The sequence below is a fragment of the Oncorhynchus gorbuscha genome, linkage group LG26, assembly GCF_021184085.1.
Source record: "Oncorhynchus gorbuscha isolate QuinsamMale2020 ecotype Even-year linkage group LG26, OgorEven_v1.0, whole genome shotgun sequence".
Lineage (NCBI taxonomy): Eukaryota > Metazoa > Chordata > Actinopteri > Salmoniformes > Salmonidae > Oncorhynchus > Oncorhynchus gorbuscha.
This window is the reverse complement of record NC_060198.1, coordinates 39,547,038-39,571,131: the sequence shown is the minus strand read 5'-3', so window position 1 is coordinate 39,571,131 and position 24,094 is coordinate 39,547,038. Positions and strand designations below refer to the sequence as shown.

Below are 24,094 nucleotides of genomic sequence, written 5' to 3'. Positions count from 1 at the left end.
AGCTCCTCGCCCAAGCCTCTCCAGGTTCTCCTTTACCCAAATCCAGATAGCAGATATTCTGAAAGAGCTGCAAAACCTGGACCCGTACAAATCAGCTGGGCTTGACAATCTGGACCCTCTATTTCTGAAACTATCCGCCGCCATTCTCGCAACCCCTATTACCAGCCTGTTCAACCTCTCTTTCATATCGTCTGAGATCCCCAAGGATTGGAAAGCTGCCACAGTCATCCCCCTCTTCAAAGGGGGAGACACCCTGGACCCAAACTGTTACAGACCTATATCCATCCTGCCCTGCCTATCTAAGGTCTTCGAAAGCCAAGTCAACAAACAGGTCACTGACCATCTCGAATCCCACCGTACCTTCTCTGCTGTGCAATCTGGTTTCCGAGCCGGTCACGGGTGCACCTCAGCCACACTCAAGGTACTAAACGATATCATAACCGCCATCGATAAAAGACAGTACTGTGCAGCCGTCTTCATCGACCTTGCCAAGGCCTTCGGTAGCCTCGGTTTTTCGGATGACTGCCTTGCCTGGTTCACCAATTACTTTGCAGACAGAGTTCAGTGTGTCAAATCGGAGGGCATGCTGTCCGGTCCTCTGGCAGTCTCTATGGGGGTGCCACAGGGTTCAATTCTCGGGCCGACTCTTTTCTCTGTGTATATCAATGATGTTGCTCTTGCTGCGGGCGATTCCCTGATCCACCTCTACGCAGACGACACCATTCTATATACTTTCGGCCCGTCATTGGACACTGTGCTATCTAACCTCCAAACGAGCTTCAATGCCATACAACACTCCTTCCATGGCCTCCAACTGCTCTTAAACGCTAGTAAAACCAAATGCATGCTTTTCAACCGATCGCTGCCTGCACCCGCATGCCCGACTAGCATCACCACCCTGGATGGTTCCGACCTTGAATATGTGGACATCTATAAGTACCTAGGTGTCTGGCTCGACTGCAAACTCTCCTTCCAGACTCATATCAAACATCTCCAATCGAAAATTAAATCAAGAGTCGGCTTTCTATTCCGCAACAAAGCCTCCTTCACTCACGCCGCCAAGCTTACCCTAGTAAAACTGACTATCCTACCGATCCTCGACTTCGGGGATGTCATCTACAAAATGGCTTCCAACACTCTACTCAGCAAACTGGATGCAGTCTATCACAGTGCCATCCGTTTTGTCACTAAAGCACCTTATACCACCCACCACTGCGACTTGTATGCTCTAGTCGGCTGGCCCTCGCTACATATTCGTCGCCGGACCCACTGGCTCCAGGTCATCTACAAGTCCATGCTAGGTAAAGCTCCGCCTTATCTCAGCTCACTGGTCACGATGGCAACACCCATCCGTAGCACGCGCTCCAGCAGGTGTATCTCTCTGATCATCCCTAAAGCCAACACCTCATTTGGCCGCCTTTCGTTCCAGTACTCTGCTGCCTGTGACTGGAACGAATTGCAAAAATCGCTGAAGTTGGAGACTTTTATCTCCCTCACCAACTTATATATAATATATATGCCATTTAGCAGACGCTTTTATCCAAAGCGACTTACAGTCATGTGTGCATACATTCTACGTATGGGTGGTCCCAGGGATCGAACCCACTACCCTGGCGTTACAAGCGCCATGCTCTACCAACTGAGCTATCTGAGCAGCTAACCAATCGCTGCTGCTGTACATAGTCTATTGGTAAATAGCCCACCCATTTTCACCTACCTCATTCCCATACTGTTTTTATACTGTTTTTATTTATTTACTTTTCTGCTCTTTTGCACACCAATATCTCTATCTGTACATGACCATCTGATCATTTATCACTCCAGTGCTAATCTGCAAAATTGTAATTATTCGCCTACCTCATGCCTTTTGCACACATTGTATACTGTGTTATTGACTTGTTAATTGTTTACTCCATGTGTAACTCTGTGTTGTCTGTTCACACTGCTATGCTTTATCTTGGCCAGGTCGCAGTTGCAAATGAGAACTTGTTCTCAACTAGCCTACCTGGTTAAATAAAGGTGAAATAAAAAAAATAAAAAAAATAAATCGATGCCACTATGGTCCCATGCTGCATTGCTTACCGCTCTCACATGGTAATTGAGGCTAACCCTGGGGTCCATGCCTTCCAATCGTTTCCTCATATAAAACAACTGAAGGTCTGTTGACGAATCAGCAGCATGTCTCTGCCAAAATATGATTTCCGTGTGTCAACCCACGTTTTTACTTGAGGAGAAACACAATGTGTAGTGGGTGTTATACCCATAGCTTTACATGCTGTTCCAATGTGCAGAAGAGGCCTTTTGGAAAAGCGAGTTTGGAAATAAATGGGATTGAAAATATTTGATTGAAGTGCTTCAGCAGGAGTATATAGTAAAGCACAGAAACTCCATCTATGTTAAGAAACATGATGATTACCTTTAGGCTATGTTAAGAAACATGATGATTACCTTTAGGCTATGTTAAGAAACATGATGATTACCTTTAGGCTATGTTAAGAAACATGATGATTACCTTTAGGCTATGTTAAGAAACATGATGATTACCTTTAGGCTATGTTAAGAAACATGATGATTACCTTTAGGCTATGTTAAGAAACATGATGATTACCTTTAGGCTATGTTAAGAAACATGATGATTACCTTTAGGCTATGTTAAGAAACATGATGATTACCTTTAGGCTATGTTAAGAAACATGATGATTACCTTTAGGCTATGTTAAGAAACATGATGATTACCTTTAGGCTATGTTAAGAAACATGATGATTACCTTTAGGCTATGTTAAGAAACATGATGATTACCTTTAGGCTATGTTAAGAAACATGATGATTACCTTTAGGAAACTATGTTAAGAAACATGATGATTACCTTTAGGCTATGTTAAGAAACATGATGATTACCTTTAGGCTATGTTAAGAAACATGATGATTACCTTTAGGCTATGTTAAGAAACATGATGATTACCTTTAGGCTATGTTAAGAAACATGATGATTACCTTTAGGCTATGTTAAGAAACATGATGATTACCTTTAGGCTATGTTAAGAAACATGATGATTACCTTTAGGCTATGTTAAGAAACATGATGATTACCTTTATGATGGCTATGTTAAGAAACATGATGATTACCTTTAGGCTATGTTAAGAAACATGATGATTACCTTTAGGCTATGTTAAGAAACATGATGATTACCTTTAGGCTATGTTAAGAAACATGATGATTACCTTTAGGCTATGTTAAGAAACATGATGATTACCTTTAGGCTATGTTAAGAAACATGATGATTACCTTTAGGCTATGTTAAGAAACATGATGATTACCTTTAGGCTATGTTAAGAAACATGATGATTACCTTTAGGCTATGTTAAGAAACATGATGATTACCTTTAGGCTATGTTAAGAAACATGATGATTACCTTTAGGCTATGTTAAGAAACATGATGATTACCTTTAGGCTATGTTAAGAAACATGATGATTACCTTTAGGCTATGTTAAGAAACATGATGATTACCTTTAGGCTATGTTAAGAAACATGATGATTACCTTTAGGCTATGTTAAGAAACATGATGATTACCTTTAGGCTATGTTAAGAAACATGATGATTACCTTTAGGCTATGGAAACATATGATTACCTTTAGGCTATGTTAAGGAAACATGATGATTACCTTTAGGCTATGTTAAGAAACATGATGATTACCTTTAGGCTATGTTAAGAAACATGATGATTACCTTTAGGCTATGTTAAGAAACATGATGATTACCTTTAGGCTATGTTAAGAAACATGATGATTACCTTTATGTTAAGAAACATGATGATTTTAGGCTATGTTAAGAAACATGATGATTACCTTTAGGCTATGTTAAGAAACATGATGATTACCTTTAGGCTATGTTAAGAAACATGATGATTACCTTTAGGCTATGTTAAGAAACATGATGATTACCTTTAGGCTATGTTAAGAAACATGATGATTACCTTTAGGCTATGTTAAGAAACATGATGATTTTTAGGCTATGTTAAGAAACATGATGATTCAATGTTAAGAAACATGATGATTACCTTTAGGCTATGTTAAGAAACATGATGATTACCTTTAGGCTATGTTAAGAAACATGATGATTACCTTTAGGCTATGTTAAAAACATGATGATTTTTAGGCTATGTTAAGAAACATGATGATTACCTTTAGGTCTTATTCTATGTTAAGAAACATGATGATTACCTTTAGGCTATGTTAAGAAACATGATGATTACCTTTAGGCTATGTTAAGAAACATGATGATTACCTTTAGGCTATGTTAAGAAACATGATGATTACCTTTAGGCTATGTTAAGAAACATGATGATTACCTTTAGGCTATGTTAAGAAACATGATGATTACCTTTAGGCTATGTTAAGAAACATGATGATTACCTTTAGGCTATGTTAAGAAACATGATGATTACCTTTAGGCTATGTTAAGACATTTTGGTAAAGGTAAATATTATGCCTTTGGTTGTTATGGATTGTTTCCACTTGTTTTGGATAACGAACACAGTCAATCAAACAGACAGCCGTTTCACAGCAACAAAATCTTTATTTTTACATTTTACATTTACGTCACTTAGCAGATGGTCTTATTCAGAGCAACTTTTTATTTTATTAATCTAATTACATTTCGGGATTTGCTCCTGCTGATGCACAAAACATAGCAACTTCAAGAATGACAATCAAGAAAAGAGCTACCAGGCAGAGTACGAAATCCACACCTCATCTGCCAGAACATTCCCTTCTCCCACACCTCATCTGCCAGAACAGTCCCTTCTCCCACACCTCATCTGCCAGAACAGTCCCTTCTCCCACACCTCATCTGCCAGAACAGTCCCTTCTCCCTCACCTCCTCTGCCAGAACAGTCCCTTCTCCCACACCTAATCTGCTAGAACAGTCCCTTCTCCCTCACCTCCTCTGCCAGAACAGTCCCTTCTCCCACACCTCATCTGCCAGAACAGTCCCTTCTCCCACACCTAATCTGCTAGAACAGTCCCTTCTCCCACACCTAATCTGCTAGAACAGTCCCTTCTCCCACACCTCATCTGCTAGAACAGTCCCTTCTCCCACACCTCCTCTGCCAGAACAGTCCCTTCTCCCACACCTCCTCTGCCAGAACAGTCCCTTCTCCCACACCTTATCTGCTAGAACAGTCCCTTCTCCCACACCTCATCTGCTAGAACAGTCCCTTCTCCCACACCTCATCTGCCAGAACAGGCCCTTCTCCAAACACCTCATCTGCAAGAACAGTCCCTTCTCCCACACCTCATCTGCCAGAACAGTCCATTCTCCCACACCTCCTCTGCCCAGAACAGTCCCTTTGTCCCACACCTCATCTGCCAGAACAGTCCCTTCTCCCACACCTCCTCTGCCAGAACAGTCCCTTCTCCCACACCTCATCTGCTAGAACAGTCCCTTCTCCCACACCTCATCTGCTAGAACAGTCCCTTCTCCCACACCTCATCTGCTAGAACAGTCCCTTCTCCCACACCTCATCTGCCAGAACAGTCCCTTCTCCCACACCTCCTCTGCCAGAACAGTCCCTTCTCCCACACCTCATCTGCCAGAACAGTCCCTTCTCCCACACCTCATCTGCTAGAACAGTCCCTTCTCCCACACCTCCTCTGCCAGAACAGTCCCTTCTCCCACACCTCCTCTGCCAGAACAGTCCCTTCTCTCACACCTCATCTGCCAGAACAGTGCCTTCTCCCACACCTCCTCTGCCAGAACAGTCCCTTCTCCCACACCTCATCTGCCAGAACAGTCCCTTCTCCCACACCTCATCTGCCAGAACAGTCCCTTCTCCCACACCTCCTCTGCCAGAACAGTCCCTTCTCCCACACCTCATCTGCCAGAACAGTCCCTTCTCCCACACCTCCTCTGCCAGAACAGTCCCTTCTCCCACACCTCATCTGCTAGAACAGTCCCTTCTCCCACACCTCATCTGCCAGAACAGTCCCTTCTCCCACACCTCATCTGCCAGAACAGTCCCTTCTCCCACACCTCATCTGCCAGAACAGTCCCTTCTCCCACACCTCATCTGCCAGAACAGTCCCTTCTCCCACACCTCATCTGCTAGAACAGTCCCTTCTCCCACACCTCATCTGCCAGAATAGTCCCTTCTCCCACACCTCATCTGCTAGAACTGTCCCTTCTCCCACACCTCATCTGCTAGAACAGTCCCTTCTCCCACACCTCATCTGCCAGAATAGTCCCTTCTCCCACACCTCATCTGCTAGAACTGTCCCTTCTCCCACACCTCATCTGCTAGAACAGTCCCTTCTCCCACAAACCATCAGCAAACCATTTACTTGTTATCCCCCAGCTGTCTTTTTGAGCAATGCCTAAACTGTCAGATTGCATTGGCACAATGAGATGCTTGAGACATCATCAAAAAAAGAGGCACAATAACACTGATGGTGTTTTGGTATGGCCCATTGGAACGCAATGGCCACATCACAGAATGATCATCTACACATAGTTAGCTGAGAACATGTCAAAGCATGTGTATTGCCCTTGGATTGACAGATTTAATCCCAAACCAAATAGCACATCTGGATGAGATAAATACTATGCCTAGTCTCTGACTTTCAGGGCTCTGTTGTGTTCTTACCCTTGCGCTACAGGCACTGTTTACATAGTGTTTCCATAGTAGCCACTGCCAAAAAGAGTGAATAATATCAGTGTTATCAGAGTCACCTGCGGTTGTGTTTGCTTCTTCCTGTGCCCATATCATACTTAGGTGGGCGTCTGTGGGTGGAGAGAGTGGACAATGAATCACACAGATTCATAAAGATACCACCTGTCGACCAATCAGGTGGTCAGCTGCTTGCCTCACCTCCGTCTACAATAAGCACTGCGCTGATTATCACTGAGGAAAGATCACACAAACAGTGGAAAACAAAAATCATATTTGATAGAATAATCCCATACACAACTCAAGTACAAGTAAACAAGTGTATATTTGACATGAAACTGGCAATTATACAACACTTCACAGTATGCTGCTTGTCGCAAGTCACAGCGGAACTGCAAGCATGGCATTAGTGAAACAACTCACTTTTCATAAGCCTTTAATGATGTTTTCACACCTCTTAATGCAGCTGTGAGAGAGAGTGTGTGTGTGGGAGTGTGCCAGCGGCGGGGGTGGCAGAGGAAATGGATTTATCATGGATCAGATAGCATTGTTCAAGTGAGTTAAACTGCTTTCTACAATACACTGCTATTTGTGTCATTTGTATCATTGAATGTGTGGAGTGTAACAATATACTGAGGCACTTTATGTGTTGGTCAGTGTGGTTTCACCTAATGCCTTCCACTCCACTGGGCAAATTGGTTAATGAGGGCTTGTGGCTGTGTGATAACTCTGGTGTAACGGTCTAATAACGCAGTACCAGTTTCTTTTTCATGGCTTGGTGTGTGCACTATTTTTACATTCTGCACTCCTTTTGTTGTCCAAGTAAATATCTATGATAAAACAAATACATTTATTAAACATTTAGTCATATGAATCACCTATATGTCAGATATTGCAGATACCATCCCTACAATGTCATGATTTCAGCCATTCATGCTCATATCTTATCTGTCTATATTCTCATATCCTCTGTCTGTTCAACCTCAATGCCTCTAATGTGGCTCCCCTGTCATAGCTGCCAGATAGCATTCAAAAGAACAGGAAAAAGACATTCTTAAAAGAAACAATCAGTGTGTAGGAACTCTGATGTTCCTTGACCTTTTAAATGGCATACTATATAGGCCGAGTTACAGAAACCAGAGGGTCAAGTGTTGAACAACAACACAAAAACAATCAGATATGTGCAACCTTGGTATGCCCTCAAGCAAATTGAACAATGTCACCAGATATTCCACCTTGATATGCGGTAACATGAGACACTGTCACCAGATATTCCACCTTGATATTCAGTAACATGAGACACTGTCACCAGATATTCCACCTTGATATTCAGTAACATGAGACACTGTCACCAGACATTCCACCTTGATATTCAGTAACATGAGACACTGTTGCCAGATATTCCACCTTGATATTCAGTAACATGAGACACTGTCACCAGATATTCCACCTTGATATTCAGTAACATGAGACACTGTTGCCAGATATTCCACCTTGATATTCAGTAACATGAGACACTGTCACCAGATATTCCACCTTGATATTCAGTAACATGAGACACTGTCACCAGATATTCCACCTTGATATTCAGTAACATGAGACACTGTTGCCAGATATTCCACCTTGATATTCAGTAACATGAGACACTGTTGCCAGATATTCCACCTTGATATTCAGTAACATGAGACACTGTCACCAGATATTCCACCTTGATATTCAGTAACATGAGACACTGTCACCAGATATTCCACCTTGATATTCAGTAACATGAGACACTGTTGCCAGATATTCCACCTTGATATTCAGTAACATGAGACACTGTCACCAGATATTCCACTTTGATATTCAGTAACATGAGACACTGTCACCAGATATTCCACCTTGATATTCAGTAACATGAGACACTGTCACCAGATATTCCACCTTGATATTCGATAACATGAGACACTGTCACCAGATATTCCACCTTGATATTCAGTAACATGAGACACTGTCACCAGATATTCCACTTTGATATTCAGTAACATGAGACACTGTCACCAGATATTCCACCTTGATATTGGTAACATGAGACACTGTTGCCAGTGATATTCATGAGACACTGTCACCAGATATTCCACCTTGATATTCAGTAACATGAGACACTGTTGCCAGATATTCCACCTTGATATTCAGTAACATGAGACACTGTCACCAGATATTCCACCTTGATATTCAGTAACATGAGACACTGTCACCAGATATTCCACCTTGATATTCAGTAACATGAGACACTGTCACCAGATATTCCACCTTGATATTCGGTAACATGAGACACTGTCACCAGATATTCCACCTTGATATTCAGTAACATGAGACACTGTCACCAGATATTCCACCTTGATATTCAGTAACATGAGACACTGTCACCAGATATTCCACCTTGATATTCGGTAACATGAGACACTGTTGCCAGATATTCCACCTTGATATTCAGTAACATGAGACACTGTCACCAGATATTCCACCTTGATATTCAGTAACATGAGACACTGTTGCCAGATATTCCACCTTGATATTCAGTAACATGAGACACTGTCACCAGACATTCCACCTTGATATTCAGTAACATGAGACACTGTTGCCAGATATTCCACCTTGATATTCAGTAACATGAGACACTGTCACCAGATATTCCACCTTGATATTCAGTAACATGAGACACTGTTGCCAGATATTCCACCTTGATATTCAGTAACATGAGACACTGTCACCAGATATTCCACCTTGATATTCAGTAACATGAGACACTGTCACCAGATATTCCACCTTGATATTCAGTAACATGAGACACTGTTGCCAGATATTCCACCTTGATATTCAGTAACATGAGACACTGTTGCCAGATATTCCACCTTGATATTCAGTAACATGAGACACTGTCACCAGATATTCCACCTTGATATTCAGTAACATGAGACACTGTCACCAGATATTCCACCTTGATATTCAGTAACATGAGACACTGTTGCCAGATATTCCACCTTGATATTCAGTAACATGAGACACTGTCACCAGATATTCCACTTTGATATTCAGTAACATGAGACACTGTCACCAGATATTCCACCTTGATATTCAGTAACATGAGACACTGTCACCAGATATTCCACCTTGATATTCGGTAACATGAGACACTGTCACCAGATATTCCACCTTGATATTCAGTAACATGAGACACTGTCACCAGATATTCCACCTTGATATTCAGTAACATGAGACACTGTCACCAGATATTCCACCTTGATATTCGGTAACATGAGACACTGTTGCCAGATATTCCACCTTGATATTCAGTAACATGAGACACTGTCACCAGATATTCCACCTTGATATTCAGTAACATGAGACACTGTTGCCAGATATTCCACCTTGATATTCAGTAACATGAGACACTGTCACCAGATATTCCACCTTGATATTCAGTAACATGAGACACTGTTGCCAAATATTCCACTGTGATATTCAGTAACATGAGACACTGTTGCCAAATATTCCACTGTGATATTCAGTAACATGAGACACTGTCACCAAATATTTCACTGTGATATTCAGTAACATGAGACACTGTTGCCAGATATTCCACTGTGATATTCAGTAACATGAGACACTGTCACCAGATATTCCACCTTGATATTCCGTAACATGTGACACTGTCACCAGATATTCCACCTTGATATTCCGTAACATGTGACACTGTCACCGGATGCCAAGTTACCAACTCTTTCCAGAGCCCTTTTCTTCCCCCATATAGCAGCAGTACAAACACAACCACGGCTCACAACACACAAGCAAAATAAACCCTCAAAAATCTATAACCACCGTTTGATTTTATGCCAATCAGGGCACCTGTTTTCCTCCTCTGATTGTGCATGTAGGGCCATTCTGTTGGCATGGGATAGAAGCTACACAAGGTGCCTTCTTTTTCTTCTGTCCTCTGTTCCTCCAGCTAAGGTGTAGCGAGGTGAATGACTAGGATATAAAAGTGACGCCTCATTCATCTATATATAATTGATTGTCACATTGTGCAGTAAAAATGTAATACAATTACAATCAGATATGTCAGATCAGTTTGGGAAAAGGCACAGACATTATGTACATACAGTGATCATGTGGTGAAACATATTGCACAGATTGAAATGATACAAATGTCCTCAGAAACAACCTAGTATATACACCGTTTTACAGGCAGCATCAAGTCATTGTAACACAAATTCCATTGGCTTGATGCAGAGTTCAAACACTCTCAGCCCATTGATCAGAAATGTAGCATTAAAATAATGAAAGGTGCTATGGCCTTACAGAGTGCTTCTCTTCTCTATATGTGTATAGCGCTGTACATTTAAATAGACATTACTTGAATACCACAAAATATTAATGCAAGTTCCATCAGGTAACGGACTTCGGAGACAGTTATTTTACATTATAGGTAGCTTATCTCCAGTGAGGAGTTCTTCTCCACCGGCTCCTCTGGCAGTGGTTTGACACTCCCATTGGTGTGTCCATTATGCAGGGTAGCTGGAGGCCCCAAGCTTGGGCCTTTCCCACCAATGTCACCAGCTTTGGCTTTCCTTTCAGGGGATGCAACATGCTCAGATGCCCCTGGAGCTGGCGCCTAGGGTGTTAACAGGGCCAGGGAACTCTCAGGATGTCCGTTCCCATTCTGGGCGATCCTACAGATCTCCGTCATCTCTGTGACGTCCTCCCTGTCGTCATCATCCTCTTCCTCCTCCTCATCTCGTACGACCCTCCTCAAGCTCTCCCGGGGCTTCAGCACCCTCCCTCTCTCTTCCTGCTGCTGCTGTCGCTCAGTCAGGTCGTGGCTCTCCACCTTGCGTGAGGAGCGACACAGGGCCTTGCGGAAGCCCCGCTTAAAGTTTTCTGACAGGAAGCCGTAGACGATGGGGTTGGCGCAGCTGTTGGCGTAGCCCATTACCACAACAAAGTAGTAGAGGCCCGGGTACTCTGATGGCAGAGACACCAGCAGGTTGAGGATGTTGAGGGCGTAGAAGGGCAACCAGCAGAAGACAAACACGGCCACCACGATCACCACCATGCGTGTCACCTTACGCTCCGATTTCCTGCGCTTGGTGGATGTGGCGTGGACCTTCTTGCCAGAGCTGCGGATCTTGAAGACGATGAGCAGGTAGCAGAGGCAGATGATGAGGAGTGGGCAGAAGAAACCCACTGTGGACGTGTAGATGATAAAAGCCGCCCGCCAAATGTCGGCCGGCCGAGGCCAGGAGATATTGCAGGTGCCGCCCGTCTTGTGGACGTTGGCGAAGATTACCACAGGCAGGACCACCAGGAAGGAGATGGCCCACACTGTGCCGTTGACCACCTTGGCCACCTGGGGCCTCCGCCACTTGGAGGAGCGTATGGGATGGACCACTGCCAGGTAGCGGTCAATGCTCATGACGGTCAGGCAGAAGATGGAGGTGAACTGGTTGATGGAGTCCACGGTCATGACCAGGCGGCACATAAAGGAGCCAAAGGGCCAAAACTGTAGGGTGTTCTGGACAGCCAGGAAGGGCAGGCCCAGCATGAAGAGCTCATCAGCGATGGCCAGGTTCAGGATATAGATGTTAGTCACAGACTCCGTCTTGGAGTAGTGCAGCACAATGTGGATGACCAGGCTGTTCCCGCCAAGGCCGATGACACAGACGATGATGTAGATGAGTGGGATGAGGACCCCTGCTACACTGGGTCCTAATGGCATCTCTGGAATGTTGGTGGAGTTGATACAGTTGAAGAGAGTGTCGTTGAGGAGGGTGTCATTGAGGAGGGTGTCGTTGCATAGTAGCAAAGACAGGGGGAGGTGGGGGTAAGGGCTGGGGACTGTTCTGTTCTCCCACATGTCCTCTGCCATCTCTGAGGGGGCGGTGAGCAAATGTCCAGGCAGGAGAGATGGAGGTCTGTCTTGTCTCTCTCAACTCCCACCCATCTGTCCTGTGGAGAGACCAGAAAGACTTATTAAACTGAGGAGATCTTTCATATCTCATTTTTATTGAGAAGCATCTGTAGCTCAATGGAGAGAAGGAGAGACACAAATTAAAAGGGATGTGACAGACCTGACATCTTTTTTTAAAACCTTTATTTAACTAGGCAAGTTAAGAACAAATTCTTATTTTGAATGACGGCCTAGGAACAGTGGGCTAACTGCCTGTTCAGGGGCAGAACGACAGATTTGTACCTTGTCAGCTCAGGGATTTGAACTTGCAACCTTCCGGTTACTAGTCCAACACTCTAACCACTAGGCTACCCTGCCGCCCCATATGTCTGTTATGCCTCTTATGGGCTCTTTCAGGGCCAAGGCACAATAGTAGCCAGACAATACGTCATTGAGGGTTTTCCAAACAGCTTTAATTGTGTTCTTGCACTTCATTCAGGTGAAAGCCTTGTTTGGTAAATTCCCAGAAGCATGAGGTACATGAGAGAAGAAGAAGTCAGTGTCTGGCTGTGTGAAAGTGGTCTGGCTGTGTGAAGGTGGTGGAGGTCAAATTAAATGATAAGTATGAAATTATGAAAAAGGACACCCAAACGGGATACTAGGTACGCAGCCCAGCATGAGTCAGACAGGAAATAATTAATGCCAGACAAGGAGTGAGGGCATGGAGAGAAATTGACCAGATCGCAACACCTGTGTTTGGCTTCTCTTTGTGGCTATTGACCCCTCAGACAAATTAAACAGAGTGTGTTCCCACAAACAGCCACAGCTGGGGCTAATAATTGACATTTTATTGGTAACTAGGTACTCTGGTGCACCACAGACCACTGTGTGTAGCTCTTCTGCCAACACATATGCTGTCATTGGTGTGTATGTACTTGTGTGAATGTAAATATGGAGTGTGTGTATGTGTGCAGTAAATGTGAGACAGGAGAAATCTCAGGTAAGCTCAAAGGCTTTGGAGGGCCCTTTTTGTATCTAGCTGTGGAGTCGCAATGCCACGCTGGGTAAACATCCACTACTGATGACGTGCAGGGGTTCTGGAACAAATGAACACCTGGCTTTCTCTCTCTCTATCTACCTCCTTCCATCATACTGTGTAGATCCCATGAAAACACATACAGGAATGACCCTGGATTCATCTCTTTATGCTAAGAAGCTGTAACAGCATTGTATATAGTTTTAAATCACTTGCAAAAATGTGACTTTTATTATTTTTTATTATAAAGAAGATTATGTATTGATTTAACATAATGTCCTGGGTGAAGCAGATCATCCTTTGTCCCTTGGTACCATCATCACAAGAGAGGTATTTGGTCAGCAATGGATGTACTGAACTTCAAAATGGACACATACATACACATGAATTCTAGGGACACCCCACTGGGCAAAAACTGGTTGAATCAAGGTTGTTTCCATGTCATAAAAAATAAATACATGTGATGATGTTGAATCAACGTGGAAAAATGATTGGATTTGCAAAAGGTCATCAACGTAAGGGAATTCTGTATTTTTTCCACCAAACTTTTAATGTAAATCCAACGTCATGGTGCAATTCTTTGTTGATTTCACGTTGACTTCACATTAGTTGACAATTCAACTAAATATACATAAAAATAGTAGTTGAACGGACATCTGTACCAAGTGGTTGAGAACACGTCATATTTATCACCAATGATTTTCTTTCAGGAAAATCTAAACCCTACTTATAATAGCACAGACGTGAGCTGAGCTCATTGATAGGGTTCATCAAACACTGTTTCCTCAGTTCACTACAAGGTTATCATCACTTCAACATCTGGAAGCTGAGGTGAAGCAGATTCAGAGCAGGCTTTCCACCTCACTGATGCTCAGGTTCTGATCTGAGGGAGATACATGAGGAAAGACCAACCGTGGAAATGTACTGGCAAAGGAACGTGAGAGATAAACAGATGTTTTAGGGGTTGAAGAGAAATATAATACAGTATATACACTGAGTGTACAAAACATTAGGACAGACTGATCAGGTGAATCCAGGTGAAATATGTGATCCCTTATTGATGTCACTTGTTAAATCCACTTCAACGCTGCTGGGTTTTTCAAGCTCAACAGTTTCCCGTGTGTATCAAGAATGGTCCACAACATAAAGGACATCCATCCACTTTTGACACCTTGTAGAGTCCATGCCCCGGCGAATTGAGGCTGTTTGGAGGGCAAAAGGATGCAACTCAATATTAGGAAGGTGTTCTTAATGTTTTGTACACTCAGTGTATATTTCTTAAATGTTTCATTTTGACTAAGAACATTTTTCTACATTGCACAATTTCTGTATTCTAAATGGTTTGATTATTTTCATGCGAGGTGCATACATTTACCATCCTCCAACATTAGTGCTGGTTTCCACGAGCTGCGGAGACACCAGGGAGAAGGAGCGCGTTGGGATTGCTGCCATAAATCAAACAGAACCAAATCAAGGGCACACATGACGGGCTAACAAGATCACGCTCTGAAGTCTTCAGCTCCACATGGAGAAGAGAGGGAAGCCATTGCATTTATCTTTATCCTTGGGTTATGAACATAACATTGTCACTAATGCCTTGATTTCCTTCAGTTATTAAGATATTGTTAGTGGAATGGTCTTTGCACGATGGGACAGTTTTTCTCTGAAGACTCTCTCTTATCTCCAGCATTTCTCTTCTCTGCACAGAGAAGAGCAGCTCAGGACCTGTGGGCCAGCCTTTAAAAAGAAAAGACTAGTACATTTACAAATTGGGGTTCAGAGCTGGTCAGGGTACCATGGGGAAGGCAGGAATATAGTATGAATGCAGACCACACACGTCTTTCAATCAATGTCATTCTCTTTTACTCTTTCACTCGGGAGCCATTTGTCCAGCAAACAAATATTTCTGAATGAGTCTGGCCAGTCAGTGCGGCAGTGCGGAGCTGCCATGGGAAAAGAGACATTAAAACTAAGTGACTACTTCAGAGCCGGATCCACATAATCAGCCCTCTTAGCCAGATCAATTGTGTTCCATAGCGAGGAAGAACAGAAGACACATGCCTCTTAAAGATGATCACTAATGCACATGATCATACACGGTTTATTCGGTACACCCATCTAGTACTGGGTCTAACCCGCCTTTGCCTCCAGAACAGCCTGAATTATTTGGGGCATGGAATCATTGCTCAATTGATATCGAGGGACCTAACGTGTGCCAGGAAAACATTCCCCATACCACACCACCGCCACCAGCATGTACCGTTGACAACAGGCAGGATGAGGCCATGGACTCATGCTGCTTACACCAAATCCTGGGATTTGTCGGAAGAGGCAATGTTTTTCCACTCCTCATTGGTCCAGTGTTTGTGATGGCGTGCCCACTGGAGTCGCTTCGTTTTTAACTGATAGGTGTGGAACCAGGTGTGTTTGTCTGCTGTAATAGCCCATCCATGACAAGGATTGACAAAATGTGCATTTCGAAAAGCACAGCACTGTTGTACTGCACCGTTATTTGCCTGTTTGTGGCCCGTCTGTTAGCTTGCGATTCTCCTTTGACCTCTCATCAATGTGCTGTTTTTGCCCACAGGACTGCTGCTGACTGGATGATTTTTGTGTGTCGCACCATTCTCTGTAAACCCTAGACACTCTCGTGCGTGAAAATCCCAGGAGGGCGGCTGCTTCTGAGATACTAATTCTGGCGCACCTGGCACCGACGATCATACTTTAATTAAACATTTTATTTCACCTTTATTTAACCAGGTAGGCCAGTTGAGAACAAGTTCTCATTTACAGCTGCGACCTGGCCAAGATAAAGCAAAGTAGTGCGACACAAACAATAACACAAAGTTACACATGGAATAAACAAACATACAGTCAATAACACAATAGAAAAGTATATATGCAGTGTGTGCAAATGAGGTAAGATGAGGGAGGTAAGGCAATAAATAGGTCATAGTTGCGAAATAATTACAATTTAGCAATTAAACACTGGAGTGATAGATGTTCAGAAGATGAATGGGCAAGTAGAAATACTGGGGTGCAAAGGAGCAAAAAAAGAATAACAGTATGGGGATGAGGTAGTTGGATGGGCTATTTACAGATGGGCTATGTACAGGTGCAATAATCTGTGAGCTGCTCTGACAGCTGGTGCTTAAAGTTAGAGAGGGAGATATGAGTCTCCAGCTTCAGTGATTTTTGCAATTCGTTCCAACTGGAACTGGAAGGAAAGGCGGCCAAAGTAGGAATTGGCTTTGGGGGTGACCAGTGAAATATACCTGCTGGAGCGCGTGCTATGGGTGGGTGCTGCTATGGTGACCAGTGAGCTGAGATAAGGCAGGGCTTTACCTAGCAAAGACTTATAGATGACCTAGGGCAAGTGGGTTTGGCGACGAATATGAAGCGAGGGCCAGCCAACGAGAGCATACAGGTCGCAGTGGTAGGTAGTATATGGGGATTTGGTGACAAAATGGATTGCACTGTGATAGACTGCATCCAATTGTCTGAGTAAAGTGTTGGAGGCTATTTTGTAAATGACATCGCCAAAGTCAAGGATCGGTAGGATAGTCAGTTATGAGGGTATGTTTGGCAGCATGAGTGAAGGATGCTTTGTTGTGAAATAAGAAGCCGATTCTAGATTTAGTTTTGGATTGGAGATGCTTAATGTGAGTCTGGAAGGAGAGTTTATAGTCTAACCATGTACAGTATGTATTTGACACCTATGTATTTGTAGTTGTCCACATATTCTAAGTCAGAATCGTCCAGAGTAGTGATGCTGGACGGGCAGGCAGGAGTGGGCAGCGATCGGTTAAAGAGCATGCATTTAGTTTTACTTGCATTTAAGAGCAGTTGGAGGCAACGGAAGGAGAGTTGTGTGGCATCTGGGTTGTAAGCTCATCTGGAGGTTAGTTCACACAGTGTCCAAAGAAGGGTCTGAAGTATACAGAATGGTGTCGTCTGCGTGGAGGGGAATCAGAGAATTACCAGCAGCAAGAGCGACACCATTGATGTATACAGAGAAAAGAGTCGGCCCAATAATTGAACCCTGTGGCAACCCCATAGAGACTGCCAGAGGTCCGGACAACAGGCCCTCCGATTTGACACACTGAACTTGGTCTGAGAAGTAGTTGGTGAACCAGGCGAGGCAGTCATTTGAGAAACCAAGGCTGCTGAATCTGCCGATAAGAATGTGGTGATTGACAGAGTCGACAGCCTTGGCCAGGTCGATAAATACAGCTGCACAGTATTGTCTCTTATCGATGGCGGTTATGATATCGTTTAGTACCTTGAGCCTGGCTGAGGTAAACCCGTGACAGGCTCGGAAACCAGATTGCGCAGCGGAGAGGGTACGGTGGTCAGATGGTCAGTGACCTGTTTGTTGACTTGGCTTAGATAGACAGGGCAGGATGGATATAGGTCTGTAACAGTTTGGGTCCAGGGTGTCTCCCCTTTGAAGAGGGGGATGACTGCGGCAGGTTTCCAATCCTTGGGGATCTCAGACAATATGAAAGAGAGGTTGAACAGGCTGGTAATAGGGGTTGCGACAATGGCGGTGGATAGTTTCAGAAATAGAGGGTCCAGAATGTCAAGCCCAGCTGATTTGTACGGGTCCAGGTTTTGCAGCTCTTTCAGGACATCTGCTATCTGGATTTGGGTAAAGTAGAACCTGGAGAGACTTGGGCGAGTAGCTGCTGGGGGTGCAGTGCTGTTGACCGCCGTTGAGAAATGCTTGTTGAAGTTTTTGATAATCATGGATTTATCGGTGGTGACCGTGTTACCTAGCCTCAGTGCAGTGGGCAGCTGGGAGGAGGTGCTCTTATTCTCCATGGACTTTACAGTGTCCCAGAACCCTTTGGAGTTAGAGCTACAGGATGCAAATTTCTGCCTGAAGAAGCTGGCCTTTGCTTTCCTGACTTGACTGACTGTGTGTATTGGTTCCTGACTTCCCTGAACAGTTGCATACAGTTGCATACACGACAGGACGAAGACAAAGACGCCTGACTGCTACGCCATCTTGGAATGATACCACGCTCAAAGTTGCTTAGATCACTAGTTTTTCCCATTCTAACGTTCAATCGAACAGTAACTGAATGCCTCGATGCCTGTCTGCATGGTTTATATAGCAAGCCATGGCCACGTGACTCACTGTCTGTAGGAGCGAACCATTTTAGTGAATGGGGTGGTGTACCTAATAAACTGGCAACAGAGTGTATTTTTAAAAAAATGTTTCCATAGGTGCTTTCATTTCACTGTCATGAGGATATGTTGCTATGGCAAGGTTATTGAGGGACAGGGAGTGCGCTCGTTTTCTTAGGCATGATATAAATGGGACGACAATAACAACAAAAAACAACAGCAATCCAATGTTTTTTGACAACTGCCACCCAGTCCTGCTCTTGGCTTCGTCATGCTCTTTGAAACAGGTGTCACAGCCTTTGATGCCAGTCTATTTTGATGCTCTTCGATTGGTCGAGGGCCTTGACTCAATAATGAGCACTTTCTGTCATTTCTCCTCTTTGCCCATCTGAGATAATCGATACAAAATGAAGTTCATAGAGATACTGATCCCTTAATTAATCATTTATAAACAGTTTAAAAATAGTTTACTTACCATTTATTAATCATTGTTCCTACATTTGTAAATGTCAACAAGCAATCTCTAAAGAGTAATGTATATTCACAATTTGTAAATTATTAATAATGTTCTACTATTGTACTTGTAAAACAGTTATAAAGAAAGTATTATCAACTCATAAAATGATTTATAAGGCATTTGTTAATTAATGGCTGACTAATGGTTTGATATTTATAAATGTATTTATATATAGTGCATTCAGAAAGTATTCACACCCCTTGACCTTTTCCACATTTTGTTGTGTTACAGCCTGAATTAAATATGGATTAAATTGATATTTCTTTTCACTGGCCTACACATAATACCCCATAATGTTAAAGTGGAATTATGTTTTTAGACATTTTTACAAATTAATTACAAATGAAAAGCTGAAATGTCTTCAGTCAAAATATATTCAGCCCTTTTGTTATGGCAAGCCTAAACACGTTCAGGAGTAAACATGCACTTAACAAGTCACATAATAAATTGCATGGACTCACTCTGTGTACAATAATAGTGCTTACCATGATTTTTGAATGACTACCGCATCTCTCTACCCCACACATATAATCATCTCTAAGGTCCAGTATCAGTGGGTGGGTAAAATCACTTGGGAAGCCAAGCCAGAAAAAAAGGCATATTACAACCTATGTGTTGTGATAATTGTGTTGTTTGCTCTATAACCTGTTAGTTCATATGCCTTGCGGCCGTGCCATATAGGCCTAAGACCTAGTCAATAAGAGGACACAGTGGCAGAATAAATTCAACCCAACTTTTGTTTCATCACAAAACCAGAGAGCAAGCTCTGTCCGGTGAAGTCCACAAAGCATATTGTATATTGTGACAACTAAAAGATACCAAAAATGATTTAATCCAATCAATGTAACCTAAATATGATGTGGCTGTCCATGGTTCTGATTTATGTGTGTATGTTGATTCACCCTACTTGTAGAGAAATGCCAATGCTGTCCTCTCTTTCATGTTGACGAAACGTCTATGTCCTAGGCTATGTGGCTAACATGCTTGCTCGCTAGCCCAACTTCCTTTCATGGACCATGTCAGCTAGTTACAGTTTTTTCCAACTGCTTACACACAAAATCTTTTCATGTCACACAATTTTTGAAACCTCTCACTCAAAGTGCAAAACTACACATCAAATATCCAAAACCATAAGCTATTTCTCAGCCTTTGACTCAGTTATCAATTGCATAAAACACTTTTTTCAAGACACTACACACAATTCTCTACCTAAAACACAAAAATCTAACAGGAAGTGACTTGCTTTCCTTTTCCAAACACAACCAATCAAAATGCTACAATTTTTCACCAGGTCACACACACACTCCTCACATGTGCAAACACTAATATCTTAACTGATCACTTACCAATCACTGCTTTACTGTAGTATAGGCCTATAAATAGGTCAAAGGTCAGATTACCTGTTTTGAACAATGGATGCCAACAATGGACAGAGAGCAAGAGGAGTAGGAGGGACAGGAAGAGGAAGAAGAGGACGGGGGCAAAGAAGAGAAGGAAGGAGAGCTAACTATGATGAGATTAGGGCAACACTTGTTGATCATGTGATCAACCACAGTTTGACCATGAGAGAGGCTGGACCGAGAGTCCAGCCCAACTTGAATCGATTTACAGTGGCGTCTATAATTCGAACCTTCAGAAATGTGAACAGGTATGCAACTATCTAATGACTATTTTAGCGTTACAGTAATGTACTGTAAAATACGTATGACTGCATAGTGTTGATAAACATTTGTAACTCTAAGCCATCCATTTACTGCACTGCATTGAATGAATGAGGTTGGTTATCATGCTGGTCTACATTTTTGTTTTTACATTGTTTATAGCTCCTATGCTGAACACATACTGTGTTTGAATTATTTACAGAGTGGAAAGGCAAAGACATCATGGAGGACGAGGACACTTGTTTACAGATGTACAAGAGACTGCAATTATAAATATGGTTTTGGCCAACAATGCAATTAGGATTCGAGAGATAAGAGAGCATATCTTGAATAATGACACCATATTTAACAACATCAATGCTGTAAGCCTGTCGACCACACAACGCATCCTCCAAAGGCACCGAATGATGATGGAACAACTTTACAAGGTGCCATTTGAGAGAAACTCTGACAGAGTCAAGAATATGCGACATGACTTTGTAGAAGTATGTATGTAAACAGCCCAGGGATTTCACCATGAGGCCAATTGTGACTTTAAAACAGGTACAGAGTTTAATGGCTGTGATAGAAGAAAACTGAGGATGGATGAACAACATTGTAGTTAATCCACAATACTAACCTAACTGAGAGTGAAAAGAAGAAAGCCGGTACGGAATAAGAAAAATTACAAAACATACATCCTGTTTGTAACAATGCGCTAAAGTAATACTGCAAAACATGTGGCAAAGCAATTCACTTTTTGTCCTGAGTGCAAAGTGTTATGTTTGGGGCAAATCCAATACAAAACATTACACATTACATCACTCTCCATAGTATAGTGGTGGCTGCACCATGTTATGGGTATGCTTGTATTTGTTAAGGACTAGAGGAAAACCTGGTTCAGTCTGCTTTCCACCAGACACTGGGAGATTAATTCACCTTTCAGCAGGACAATAACCTATGACAAAATGCCAAATCTACACTGTATTTGATTACCAAGAAGACAGTGAATGTTCCTGAGTTACAGATTTGACCTAAATCTACTTGAAAATCTACGGCAAGACCTGAAAATGGTTGTCTGGCAACGATCAACAACCAATTTGACAGTGCTTGAAGAATTTTGAAAAGAATAAAAGGCAAATGTTTCACAATCAAGGCGTGGAAAGCTCTTAGACATTTACCCAGAAAGACTCACAGCTGTAATCGCTGCCAAAGGTGCTTCTATAAAGTATTGACTCAGGGGTGTGAATAGTCTAGTAAATGAGATATTTCTGTATTTCATTTTCAATAGATTTGCTAATATTTCAAAAAGCAGGTTTTCACTTTGTCTTTATGGTGTATTGTGTGTAGATGGATGAGAAAAATATATAAATTTAGTGCAGTTTGAATTCAGCCTGTAACACATATAAATGTGGAATAAGTCAAGGGGGTATGAATACTTTCTGAAGGCACTGTATATCTTGAATGGGATATTTAGGAATTCTTAATGAGTGAATTTATAAATGTGAGTAGGTCTACATGCACTTATTAATACCTCAGATGACGATCAATGTAGTTGCTTAGAAACCATTTATTAATTATTATTCAACCATTTTGCCGCTCCTAATCTAAAGTACACTATACAGTATATAGCTACTTTTATAAATGTTTCATAAATTACTTGTCACTCCCCAAAAATTGACCACATTTGTAGATAGTACCTGACGCTCCACCAATGGCTAAAAATAACCTAAAACAAGCAACGGTAAAAGAAGTACACAATTAAGGGACATATAAGAAAAAAATAAAACAGACTATCTCCAGAATACATTTTAATGCATGAACTTGCTTGAATAATTTCAGTTACATATTTCATAAGCTTCATAACTGCAGTCATTAACAAAGGCCTGATAAATCACAAGTAATCATCAACTTGGGTAACTTGCAGTTGAACCAGAAGCATACGCACAGTGTTATATGGCTGCCGAACACTAGACTAGCCGGGCTATTTCTAAGAATCTCAGATAAAGTGGTGATAATAGCTGTCCATGGGAATGAAGACTCTCAGCTGTTATTTGGTCCCACTAACTGGATGACTAGATGTAGAACACCGTCCTTTGCTACCTGGGAGGTACAATCACTGCTTCCTTGAACTGTTATTTTATGTTATTTTTGCCTGCTGGCGTTTGCAGATAACGCTTTTCGCAAGCTGTGACCCTCTAGGGGGTCATTCAGTTTTTAATTAAGTATCAGTCCCATTTTTTTACCCAATCTAATCTTCCCCTTCAAACGGAAAGCAATCTCAAAGATTCTTGTCTCATAAATGTCAATCTTGTTTTTTCATGTTGTGCCACTGTCAGTGTCAATAAAAGCTGATGATTTAGAGGCCACAGTGTTTGAGGATATAAGGGAACTGAACACAATAATGTATCTATCAGTACAGAAAGACTTCAGTGTCCCTGAAATGTAGCATACAGCTAACCATTTTTACCACTCAGAAAGCATTTAAGCACAAATTGGCCAAAAGATTCTCCTGACAGATAGGTGGTCACAGCACACTAACTAATCCAACTAGCACTTGCATTACTCCTAACATATAGTACTAGGTTTACGTTTTGGTACTTAATCTGTTTTTACTGTAAAATATATTACATCAAAGACGAATAAATAAATTATCACACTTGTGAGGTAAAGCATAGCTGTTGTGACAAGTTGTCTAGATAGTTGTTGGCAAAGATAACCTGTAAACCAAACACAGTGCTAGCAGACAGGCCTCTTGATAAAAGCCTTGTTTTACCTGTATGGGCCAATCAGTTAATTAGTCGGTATGGAAAACACTACTTAGATAGCTAATAAATCCATTCCTTCAGACAGGGTCAACCCCGCCCACAACAATCCTCACATAACCTGGTTTTCCAGTCTGTTTGTGCTTGAGCCAACTCCTCTCTTGTTGTCATGCCAAATGTTAGGTTACAGCACAAAGAGCATGGGACCAGGCTACCTCACATATTCTTATGAAATAATGATCAGATATGCTAAACAACATGCAAAACTACAGCAACCTAACTAAAATCTAAATGAAACATTCATAGAGCCCTCAAATCAGTTGGCACGTGCCCTACAGATTCAGTGCCATGTTAGTAACTGAATAATATGCAGCCAAAGGCATGTGTCAAAGTCGAGTACCATCA

At 42.3% G+C, this 24,094-nt stretch overlaps 1 pseudogene; it reads right to left on the bottom strand.

The window, feature by feature from the left end:
• Positions 1–11,131: 11,131 nt before the first annotated feature.
• Positions 11,132–12,577, bottom strand: LOC124016338 (annotated as a pseudogene).
• Between the last annotated feature and the right edge of the window lie 11,517 nt (positions 12,578–24,094).